The 12,123-nt window shown below is 43.3% G+C and overlaps 1 protein-coding gene across 3 annotated transcripts in view; it reads left to right on the forward strand.

Annotated features, from left to right (window-relative positions):
- Positions 1 to 11,630, forward strand: part of ZNF281 (zinc finger protein 281) — a 35,392-nt gene extending 23,762 nt beyond the window's left edge. For 2 of the 3 annotated variants that reach the window (XR_008791956.1, XR_008791957.1), the window contains one exon: positions 11,461 to 11,629. The gene's annotated coding sequence lies outside the window, so the exon portion shown is untranslated. Of the gene's footprint in view, positions 1 to 11,460 lie in introns of all 3 variants that reach the window. The other variant, XR_008791955.1, reaches the window with a different exon arrangement.
- Positions 11,631 to 12,123: the final 493 nt, after the last annotated feature.

The following is a 12,123-nucleotide window of genomic DNA, read 5'->3' on the forward strand; positions in this document are numbered from 1 at the left end:
GGCAGTGAAATGGAGGAGAAATGACTAATTCTTTTCCTTTCATCCACCTTCTGTTCACTCTTAATTGCTTTTATTTGAGGGAAACATTTTATTGCCACACATGCCTTCGGTAGGACTTCAATTGCCAAGTTACGTGCAGTTAAAAGCTCAGATAAATTGTCCCAAAGAAAGGCAAACACTTCCATGATAACCAAAAATTATGGGCAACACTTAGAGGCAAAGCAGTTTTAAAAAAAAAGTAAATTAAAATCCTTTGGATGGACAATGTCCTTTAAAAGTATGAGCTGAAATAATAAAGATAAAATTCCAGTTAAAACTTAGGGCTGGAGCCTTGCCTTGTACAAGGAAAGTTCAGTCCCCGAGGCACTATGAGTATGAGCCCCAAATAAATATATTAATAAATAAATGAAGTTTAATATTAGCATACATTTTATATGTTCCATTTGCTTTTGTGTCTGATTATTAAAAATGTTACATTTATTGTTAAGAAGTTGGAGGATACCCCCAAATGACTTAAAGGATAAAATATCCAGCCTTCGAACAACTAAATTAACATTTTGTTGTATGTCTTCTTAATTTTCTCTGCACACTTACATTTGTGTTCTTTTCATGATTTTCCTGTGTCGTGTTTCTATCATATTGTAGTTCGTAGCACTGATTCGTAATTTCCCCTAGTGTGTAGATGTAATGAAATAGATAACACTCTGAATGCCTTTCTATGTAATTATTTATCTCATTCTCATTATTTTAGTATGTTAAAGACTATAGGTAAAAAATACTAACTTAAAGGGTTTGATCAGTCTTAAGGCTTTGATATTGCTAAATTGAGCTTTTAAAACAGTACATGGGGGGAGTGGTGGAGAAATAGTTCAGCAGGGAAGTCAACTGCCTAGCACATACTGATCTGGGTTTGATCCCAGCACCACACATGGTCCCTGGAGTCCAGCCAGGGGTGATCCCTGAGCACAGAGGCGAGAAAGCTTTGAGCACTCCTAGGTATGACCCTCCCCCCACAAAGAACAAACACCCCTCAAATTCCAAAACTAGAGGGAAATGTCATTGCTGAAGTTAAGATGTGCTCAGTGGTGGAGCGGTGGTCTTGCACATGTGAGGCTCTGGGTATGATTCCTGGCTCTACCTAAAATCTGCATGTTTATGTATTTATGTTCACCTACAATGTGCAAAGTGCCCATTGTGTGTCTATTCTTAGAAATGTGGCTTTAAGTGAGTAGAGGTAGCTAAAAGGTATAAACTTCCAGTTAAGTAATGTGCAAGTTATTGCATAAAAAATAAAAGAGGGACTGAAGTGATAGCACAGCAGTTAGGGGGCTTGTCTTGCATGCGGCCGACCTGGTTCAATCCCCAGCATCCCATATGGTCCCCTCATGACTCCAGAAGTGATTCCTATTGTATAACTGAAACCAAGCACAAAAATTTGTAAGTCTACAACTGTACCTCTTGGTGTTTCTCTAATAAAAATTAAAAAAAATAATAATAGATAAAAAAAAAACTACAGAAGTGATTACTGAGTGCAGAGCCAGGGATCAAGTCCTGAACATCACTGGGTGTGGCCCCCCAAATCTAAATAAATGAATAAGTAAATATATATTTTTTAAAAGTTGCTATAGTATAGAGGGAAGGTAATAATTTAAATTTGTGATCCTGTAATTATTTTGGGCCAGAGCCATAGGATAGTGGGTAAGGTGTTTGCCTTGCACGCAGCCGACCTGGATTCGATTCCTCCGCCCCTCTCGAAGAGCCCAGCAAGCTACCGAGAGTATTCCACCCGCACAGCAAAGCCTGGCAAGCTCCCTGTGGCGTATTCGATATTGCCAAAAACAGTAACAAGTCTCACAATGGAGACGTTACTGGTTCCCGCTTGAGCAAATTGATGAACAACGAGAGGATAGTGCTACAGTGATTATTTTGAGTTATTTTCTTGTCTTGTTTAGCTTTTGCCACAACTGATGATGCTCAAGGGTTACTCCTGGCTCTGCACTCAGGAGTCACTCCTGGCAGTGCTCAGGGGACCATATGGGATACCAGGGATGCAACCTCAATTGGCCACAGACAAAACAAATACCCTACCCGCTGTGCTATCACTTTAGTCTCTGAGAATTATTTTCTTACAGTGACCATTTTTCTTTGCTATTTGGTATTATCTACATTGCAGTTTTTTTTTCTCTTTTGGTTTTTGGGCTACACCTGGAGATACTCAGGGGTTACTCCTGATTCTGCATTCATGAGTCACTCCTGGCAGTGCTCAGGGTATCAGATGGGATGCTGGTGGCTGAACCTGGGCTGGCCACATGCAAAGCGTCTTACCTGCTGTACTATCTCTCCAGTCCCCACCATTGTGATTTAGGACATAATTTAAACACTCTTAGTGTTCATCCCTTTTCCTTCTTTTTTTGGGGGGGGAGGGGGTTGGGGAGTTGGGCCACAGCCAGCAGTACTCAGTGGCTACTTTCAGCTCTGTGCTCAGGGATCACTACTAGTAGGCTCATAAAACCTTATAGTAACAGGGATTGAGCCTGGACCTGCCACATGCAAAAAGTGTGCTTAGCCCATTGAGGCCACTTTTTTGGCTCCTGTAACGTCCCTTTACTATTTGATTTATTTGGAAGACCACCTGACTGCTCTCAGGGATCACTCCTGGTGGGACTTGGGGGGACCATCTGCAGTGTTGGAGGTCAAACCAGGCTCAATGGCATGAAAGGCAAGCATCTTGCCTGCAGTGCTCTCAATCTGGCCCCATAGTTTTATGTACTACAGGGGGCCGTGTAAATCAGTACAACTTGGCTGGAGGTCAGTTTATTTCAAAAACCTTAAAATATGCACAGAATTGCAGGGACCTGGTTTAGTGGCGGAGCACTTGCCCTGTCTGTGTGAGGCTCTGAGCTTGATTCCTAGCACCACCGGGCTGCCCCGAGCACCGCCTGGAGGAATCTTGGAGCACTGAACAGCTGTGCTTAGGAGTAGCCCCCTAAGCACAGCTGTGTGTACACATCCTACAATATTCCCACAGAACACACCCCTAAGAGTTGTAATTAGTGGCTCAGTGTTCTACAGGTGTGGGTATAGAACATATGCACCCCCGATGGTTCTCTGAGCATGGCCAGGAGTAATCCCTGAGCACAGAGCCAAAGTAAGTCTTGAGTACCACCAGGTATGGCCTCAAATAAAAAAACAAACAACAAAAAAAGAAAACTCTTTGTCTTATTTTTCTGTTTTAGTTTTGGTTGTGGGTTCCCAACAGCAATGCTTGGGGAATCACTCCTGGTGTTTGCTGGGGGGCTGCCTGGGGTCAGGAATTGAACCTGAGCCTCAAGTGTGCAGAGCATGTATGCCAGCCTAGCTGAGCTGTTTCTTCAGCCCATGTTTTGAAAGGTGGTTTATGCTGACTTCCATCGCTTCAAGTCATAGAAACCATAAACAAATTCTAAGGCAGTTGAGTTAAGCATTTTGGTTTTTGAGCAGCCTTGTCTTTGTTGAATTTCCTTTTAAAATAACAACAAAAACTCCTGGGCTTTGAGTTACACCCTCTGCTACTTAGGGGCTATCCCTGGCTCTGCACTCAGGGATCACTCCTTGTGGTACTCGGGGGACCATATGCGGTGCCCAGGATTGAACATAGGTCAGCTGCACGCAAGGCAAGTGCCTTGCCTCTGTATTATCTCTCCAGCCCCAAGGTTTCCCTTTTTCTCTCTCTTGTTAGTTACCTTCCTAGTGGAACCTGGAAAAGTCCCACTGGTCACATGAGTTGTGGGTGTAAGATTTGCTGTTGGGTCACTGTTGTTTCTGCCAGGCATGGTGGGTTGGTCTTTTCATTCTGTGAATCTGATTTTTTTTTCCCTCGAAATCTATGGTTCTCAGCATGGTTATTTCTCACTTTATTTCTTCCTGTTACATTTATTTAATAGGAATTTAATATTGGACCTTGGGCGGGGCGATAGCACAGCGGGTAGGGTGTTTGCCTTACACATGACCAACTCAGGTTTGATTCCTCCACCCCTCTCAGAGAAACCGGCAAGCTACCGAGAGTATCCCACCCGCACAGCAAAGTCCTGCAAGCTCCCTGTGGCATATTCAATATGCCAAAAACAATAACAACAAGTTTCACAATGGAGATGTTACTGGTGCCTGCTCAAGCAAATCAATGAACAACGGCAGGACAGTGCTACAGTGTATATTGGACCTTGTGTTGGTGTTTTAGGGAACTCCAATTTTAAGACCTACAGCCAGGAGAGGGGGTATATATAAGGGTGTTAGATTGTATGTGATGAACTTTGTAAAGATCAGTGTGGCTGAAATGGGCAGACCATTTCAGGAGTTAGAATTCAAACTTAATATTTCCCAAAATGAAGAAGTAGGGGTGGGGAGGTGCTGTAATCAAAGTTCTTCCATTTATCGTATGTGAAATGGGTTGTAACCAAGAGATCTGTCAAATAGCATGTAGACCAGTATCATCTCCTGAGTTGAGCAAAGAATTCTACCCAGCTCACACATAGGCGATGGAGTCAGACTTCCTTCAGGCTTAGCATCTATTCATCAAATGGTACCTAAGCCTTGATTGGCACTGCTGGAGGTCCCTGTGCTACGATGGGGCGAGGCCCTGCAGTCAGGGTGGAAAGCCGCATCTTTCACACTGGCTACTGGGCAAAATGTGTATTTTAATGATTTTGCGAAGAATGACTTTGAAATGATACTAAAGATGATCAAAAATATTTGGGGGACCTAGCTCTTAAACTGTCTCAGGAACACAACTTCCCAGGCCTCCTGCACTGGCTGAACCAGTCATTGGATATGACTTCTTTCCTGTTTCTCTATGCTTTTCTTGACGCAAACGAAAACCCTAGCATTTGAACGCTCATTATGTGTTTCCTGGCACACCCAGATTACTCATGCTTCTGAGAACAGACTTTTAAATCTGGTTGAAATGTAATCGAGAGATGACAGTCTTCTTATTCTTTGACCTGATAATCCCACTCCGAGAATTTGCTTTAGAATCCAGTAAGATATATCTCCAGCAGCCGTATTTGACAGTCTACCCCAGACAAGAGTGAAACGCCTGATTTTTTTCCCCCAGAACGTATTTTTTAATTTATGGAAGTTTATCACATAGCCTAAATAACTACTGAAAATTATTAATATGGAGTGGAAGTATATAAAGCAAAAAGGATAAATCCCCCAAGCAACAAGCATACAATGCCTTCAATTAAAAGATATATTCAGGGGTTGGAGCAATAGCACTGCAGGTCAGGCATTTGCCTTACTCGCGGCCAACCCAGTTTCGATTCCCAGCATCCCATATGGTCCCCTGAGCACTGGCAGGAGTAATTCCTGAGTGCAGAGCCAGAAATAACCCCTGTGCATTGCCGGGTGTGACCCAAAAAGCAAAAAAAAAAAAAAAAGATATATTCATGTATGTAAAGAAATTTTATTGGCAAATGATGATAATCAATTTCTACTGATGTCATGGTAATATTTGTATAGAAATATAAACAGAGCCAGTTAAGTTAATATTTCATGCTTTACCTGATTTTGGAATAATTATTAATATGGACAAAAATCAAGCAAGTACATCAAGAGATAGCAGCAAGTGAATGCTGGACTTTTGTGTTATTTTGCAGGTGGGTAGCCCACACTCAGCGAAATTCAGAGCTTTCTCCTGGCTCTGCACTCAGGAGTCACTCTTAGCAGAGCTTTGGGGACCATATGGGGTGCCAGAATCGAACCTAGGTTGGCATATGTAAGGCAAGCTCCCAGCCCGCTGTACTATCAGTCAGTTTTCCTTCTATTCTTTCTTATTTTTTGTGGGGACCACACTTGGTGATGCTCAGGACTTACTCCTGGCTTGATGCTCAGGGATCATTCCTGGTGGGGCTCAGGGAACCACATGGAATGCTGGAGGCCAAACCCAGTCAACCGTGTTTGCAAAGCAGGAGCCTTACCAGCTATTCTATCTCGCTGGCCCTTTAATGTTTTTTTTTCTCAATTTTTCATGAGATTTTAAAATACCATGATGGAAATATAAAATTTTGATTCTTTTAAGAGGACAATCTATTGTGTGTTCATCCTGGTTGCTGGGGATAAACATAGTGAGTTGATTGGATTAATACCAGCACAGTTGTTTTTGGTTGGTTTGGTTTTTTTTTTTTTTTTTTCATTTCTTTGTTTTAGGGCCACATCCAGCAATGCTGCTCGGGCTCACTCCTAACTCTGCTCCCAGGAAATACTACTAATGATGCTCAGGAGACCATATGGGATGCTAGGGATCAAACCCAGGTTGGCTGCGTGCAAGGCAAGCTCCTTACCTGCTGTTCTGTTTCTCCAACTCCCCAACATAGTTTTTTAATCCTCAACATTACTCAAAGTAGACTTGTCCTATGGACAGAATTCACCCAGGAAACCCATGGAAAAAACAAGTTGCAAATCAAGAAATGCAAAGTAAATGCACTATAATGAGTCAAGTTGAAATTGAACCACAGTAAACTCAGAGAGACCCCCAAATCAATTTTATACTTACTGCTGATGAGAAAATTTCTTGCTGAGTAGAAACTTTCACTGGAAATCCAGAGACAATAAAAATCTAGAGGCTTCTAACGTTTCTGGCTTAAGGCAAAATAAATACATTAAAATGTTCCTTTTCCCAGCTTTATTGAGAAATAATTGACACATATCACTGTATTTGTTTAAGCTATATAGTATGATCATTATATAGATACATGCACTGTAGCATATGTAGCACGGTCCTCCCGTTGTTCATCGATTTTCCTGAGCGGGCACCAGTAACGTCTCCATTGTGAGATTTGTTACTGTTTTTGGCATATCGAATATGCCATGGGGAGCTTGCCAGGCTCTGTGGGCGAGAAACTCTCAGTAGCTTGCTAGGCTCTCCAAGAGGGATGGAAGAATCGAACCACGGTCGGCCGCATGCAAGGCAAACGCCCTACCCGCTGTGCTATCGCTCCACCTCAGATACATATACAACATATACAGTGAAAGGATTTCCACAATAGATTCCACTAAGATCATATTATATGGATACAATAAAAAGAAAAGAAAAAAGAGACGTGGAGGAAATGTCTTCCTGTGAGAGAACTCTAGATTTACTCTTTAAAATTCCCTATATATCATAGAGCAATGTTAGCTACAGTTTTTTACACTGCATCCCTAGTGCTTATTTATTTTATAACTGAATGTTAAATGTGTTTGTTTCTATAAATTCATATTTATACAAGGCCAATGACAAAAAAGAAGCATGATGGAAAATGTATAGTTACTTGATAAAAATGAATGTACTTGCAGATCATGCTAGAATCCTACAGTTTTTTTGTTTTTTCTTTTGGGGAGGGGATGGGGGGCAGTCTTGGGCCACTCTGAGCAGTGCTTAGGGGCTATTCCTGGCTCTGTGGATAGGAGCAACCCCTGGCAGTGCTTAGAGAACCATTTGCAATGTTGGGGACCAAACCCAGGTTGGTTACATTTCAGGAAGTGCCTTAACCCCCTGTACTATTTCTCTGAAACCATTCTTACTATTATAAATGATCTTTAAAAAATGTTTTTGGGGCCAGAGAGATAGTGCAATGGTTAGGTGCTTGCAATGGCTAGGGTGTTTGCAGTGGTTAGGGTGCTTGCCTTGCATGTGACAAGTCCCAGTTTGATGCTGGGCAAGCACATATGGTCTTTCTGAGCATCACCAGGAGCGAGTAACCCCTTATTCTAGAGCCAGGAATAAACTCTGATTACTGTTACATGTGACCCAAACTCTCCCACCCCAAATTGATTTTAGAGGGCCAGGATGTGACTCCTTGGTAAAGTGCATACCTTGCATGCATGAAACATGTGTTTAACCCCTGGCATACCCCCAAATAAGTGCGTATTGCTTTTAGGAATGTAGGGTTCTCCTTACATTTGAGAACAGTTTTGACTTTTAAGTCTTCTTAGATCTTTCTCAGAATTTATCTAGAACTGAAAGACTTGGATCATTCCTTCATGGATAATATATCTATTACTTAGAAAGCCTTTGATCAAATCTTACTCAAGATCAAACTCCTATATTGTCATATAGTCACATAAGCAGTCTGAGAACACTACCTTTTTTATTTGAATTTTTTTTAATTACCGTGAGTTACACAGTTACAAAGTTGTTCATTATTGGGTTTCAGTCACACAATATTCCAACACCCATCTCTTCACCATGTACATTTCCCACCAATGTCCCCAGTTTTTCTGTCCTCTTCCAACCTCTATGGCAGACACTTCTCTCTCTCTTTCTCTCTCTTTCTCTCTCTCCTGCTCTCTCTCCCTCCCTCTCCTTCTCTCTTCCTCTCTCTGTCTCTCTCCCTCTCTCTCCCTCTCTCTCTCCTACTCTCTCTCTCTCCCTCCCTCCAACCCTCTCTCTTTCCTTTTGGACATGATGGTTTGCAATACAAATACTGAAAGTTTGTAATATTTATCCCTTTACTTCTTTTCAGCACTCAGTTCTTGTTCAGAGCAATCATTTCCAGCTATTATTGTCATAGTGGTCCCTTGTCTAGCCTAACTGCCCTCTGCCCCCCCCCACACACACATTTGTGGCAAACTCCTAACTATAGACTAGTTCTTCTGCGCCTATTTTTCCTGTCCTTGGATATTAGTCCATGCTATGTTTTTTATATCCCACGAATGAGTGCAGTTATTCTATGTCTGTCCCTTTCCTTCGGACTCATTTCATTCAGCATGATACTCCCCATGTCCATCCATTTATAAGTAAACTTCATGACTTCATTTTTCCTAACAGCTGCATAGTGCTCCATTGTATATATGTGCCATAGTGAGAACATTTATTCTGAGACGTCCCTGTCGCCAGCGATGAGCTCTTTAGTGTACCCTGCACCTAATATGCATTAAATCACCCTTCATTTGTCCTTAAGAATTTGACTATCTCTTAGGCGCCTGGCACAAGAGCTGGGTCAGGTGCTAGAATAAGCTGATAAACAAGGACAGTCAAGGTTCTTTTCTGTTTGCTTGCTTACTTGTTTGTATGGGGCCACATCCAGGGGTGCCCAGGGGCTATTCTTGGCTCTGTGCTCAAGAGTGACCCCTGGAAGTGCTCAGGGGATCATATGCTGTGCCAGAGATTCAAATCAGGTTTGCAGCTATAGGGACACATGCTGTACCTCCTGGAAGTTACATTTGTATGGGGCAGCGGGAGGATCCTGACAGCAGAGAGGGAGCAAGACAGCGGGGCTGTGTAAGCCCAACCTGGGAAGGACCCAGGATGGAATGAAGGGGCCGGGGAGCTGGTTCGAAGGGCTGGAGCACTAGCATCTCTGTGTGCTGGAGATGAAGCTCAACCCCCTGCACTCTGGGAAGCCCCAAGCCAGGGGCAGGCCTCGAGCACCAAAAGGGTGGCCCCCAAGCAACAGCAAAGGTCAGAATATAGAATGGAAGTACTTGAGGTTCAAACAACAGCAGCAAAGGTCGGGATGTAGAATGGGGGGTACTTGAGGCTTGTCTTCAGAAGAGCCAGCAACCCCACGGACCACGTCTTGTGTCCTCGACCTCTTAGAAGCAGCCATGCCGCCCATAAACGTGATGCAAAGAGTGATTTCGATGCTCAGGGTGTCTCAGTGGTAGCTCCTGCCTTGCAGATGTAAATCCACGAGTTTGATCCCCTGCACTGCCCCATGTGTTGAGTGTGATCCCAGCGACACTTGACATTTGGGATCTCCAGTATCCCCACAAACTGTGTGACCCCGGAAAAGCACCACAACCAAATACGTATGATCCTGGGTCATTGCAACTACAACATAAGGGAAGAGCGGCGGGAAATCAGCACAAAGAAAAGGAAACAGTGTGTTGGAAGGGGGCGGAAATTAGTGGGAGGGGCAAGGGATGAGAAGGGGTGCTCCAGACCTTTAAGTTAGTCTGACCTTCTGGTAGGATGGCCCTGACTTAGCCCTATTAACATGTTAGCCATGTTTTTTTTTTTAATTTTTATTAGTGAAACACCATGAGGTACAGTTGTAGACTTACAAATTTTTGTGCTTGGGTTTCAGTTATACAATGATCGAGTACCCATCCCTCCACCAGTGCCCATTCTCCACCACCACTAATCCCAGTATCCCTCCCACCCCCCATCCCCCCATCCCACCCTATCTCTGTGACGGGGCTTTCCCTTTTGTTCTCTCTCTCCTTTTGGGTGCTGTGGTTTGCATTGAGTATTAGCCATGTTTTAAATCCTGGATTAAACCCCCAAATTTTAAACAAAATTTAATCCTGGATTAAACCCCCAAATACTCATTTTAAACTTAAGTGTGAAGCTGCGATGTAGCGTAGCTTTAGAGCATTTCCCTTACATGTGTGAGTTCCTGGGTTCGATGCCCTGCACCACCCTCCCCCAGTAGATAAAGGAATAATGAACAAAAGTTAAATTGAGCTTATAGCAAACACTCCCACTTTGGGGTAGATCATCTTTTCTGACTTTCTAAGGCAAAGACACGTGACTCATTAATTTCATCATATAAATCCTATTTTTATTTTAATGAGCTCTGTTTATTTACTTGTGTCTTGCTTCATTGAAACCAATACACAAGTAAATAAAATATATATTGAGGGTTCATAGAGGTAGTAAAGTGGGTAGGGCACTTGCCTTACGCTTGACTGACCCAGATTCAGTCCCTGGCATTCCGTATGGTCCCAAAGCACCACAAGAAGTGATGCCGGCATGCAGAGCCTGAGCACCATCAGGTATGGCCCCTAAAGACAAACTGTCTATTTACTGGGGAAAGGGAAGTGCACAAAATAAGCCCTGGGGCTGGAGCAGTAGCACAGCGGGTAGGGCGTTTGCCTTGCACGCGGCTGACCCGGGTTCGATTTGATTCCCAGCATCCTATATGGTCCCCAAGCACCACCAGGAGTAATTTCTGAGTGCATGAGCCAGGAGTAAGCCCTGTGCATCACTGGGTATGACCAAAAAGGGGAAAAAAAAGCCATAATCCCTGTTCTCCTGTGATTATATAGTCATGTCTCTTGATTCCTTTCCTCCTTCCCTTCCCTCGCCTTCTCCCTTCCTTTCTTCCTGTTTTTAGGCCATACTGGCAGTGTTCAGGGATAGAGGCTCAGAATGAGCAGTGCTCAGGGGACCGTGTGGTGTCACGGGGGAACCCCAGCTTCCCCATGCAAAGTCTGCCATCAACACTCTGCCCAGAGCTGCTCCATCCCTCCATTTCCTTTTCTTTTTGACTTTCTGCTAACATACTGCTCTTATCATCCACTTAACATAACTCCAGTTTGGGAAGAGCATCTCTTTGTGAGGTAAAGAGGGCTGCTTTGAGGTCTGCTGCACTTACACATTATCATTGTCAGTGATCTTTATTCTTCGGGCTGTGGGTCATTTAGCTTCTATTAAGGGTGATTGTGTTAGTTAGAAACTCAGGCACTTTTCACCACTGCATGTTTTCCTTTGTTTAGGAGCCTCTATCTGCGTGTCCCTGACTGAGCACACAGGCATAGCCTAGCTGGAGTGAAGATCCAACTTTAACCACTGTGAGATGGATCGTTTCCACATTCTGGCCTAAGTGGCCGTTTTAGAGCAGTGCAGCGCATTTTCTGTCGAAAGCCAACGCGAGTTCTCCTTGACCCAAGGTCTCAACAATTTTTTGAGCAACATAGGTCTGATGTTTTGGAAAGAGCCTGATAAATAAAAGCAAGTCCTGTAGAATTAAACATTTTTCCTTGAAGAATTATTGACAAAAGCATTCATTCGAGATATAGCCCAGATATATATATATATATATATATATATATATGTATTATATATATATATATAATGAAAATGGGGCCTATCTCACAATAACTGTATTCTCTAGACAGATTTACTGAGTTCTTAAGAATTTGGGTGGGGGGACAGGGGGCGGGGCACACCCAGCAGTACTCAGCAATGCAGGGACATCCAACTGGCAACATGCAAGGCCAGTACCCTACCCACTGTACTACCTCTCCAGTCCCATGAAAAAGAATGTTTCTTATCTCAAGATAGTGAATTCATGGGCCAGAGTGATAGTACAGCAGGTCAGTCACTTGCCTTGCATGCAGCTGACCTGGGTTTGAATCCCCGTGTTGCCCCTTGGGCCC

Source organism: Sorex fumeus, unplaced genomic scaffold (assembly GCF_029834395.1).
Source record: "Sorex fumeus unplaced genomic scaffold, SorFum_2.1 ptg000010l, whole genome shotgun sequence".
Classification (NCBI taxonomy): domain Eukaryota; kingdom Metazoa; phylum Chordata; class Mammalia; order Eulipotyphla; family Soricidae; genus Sorex; species Sorex fumeus.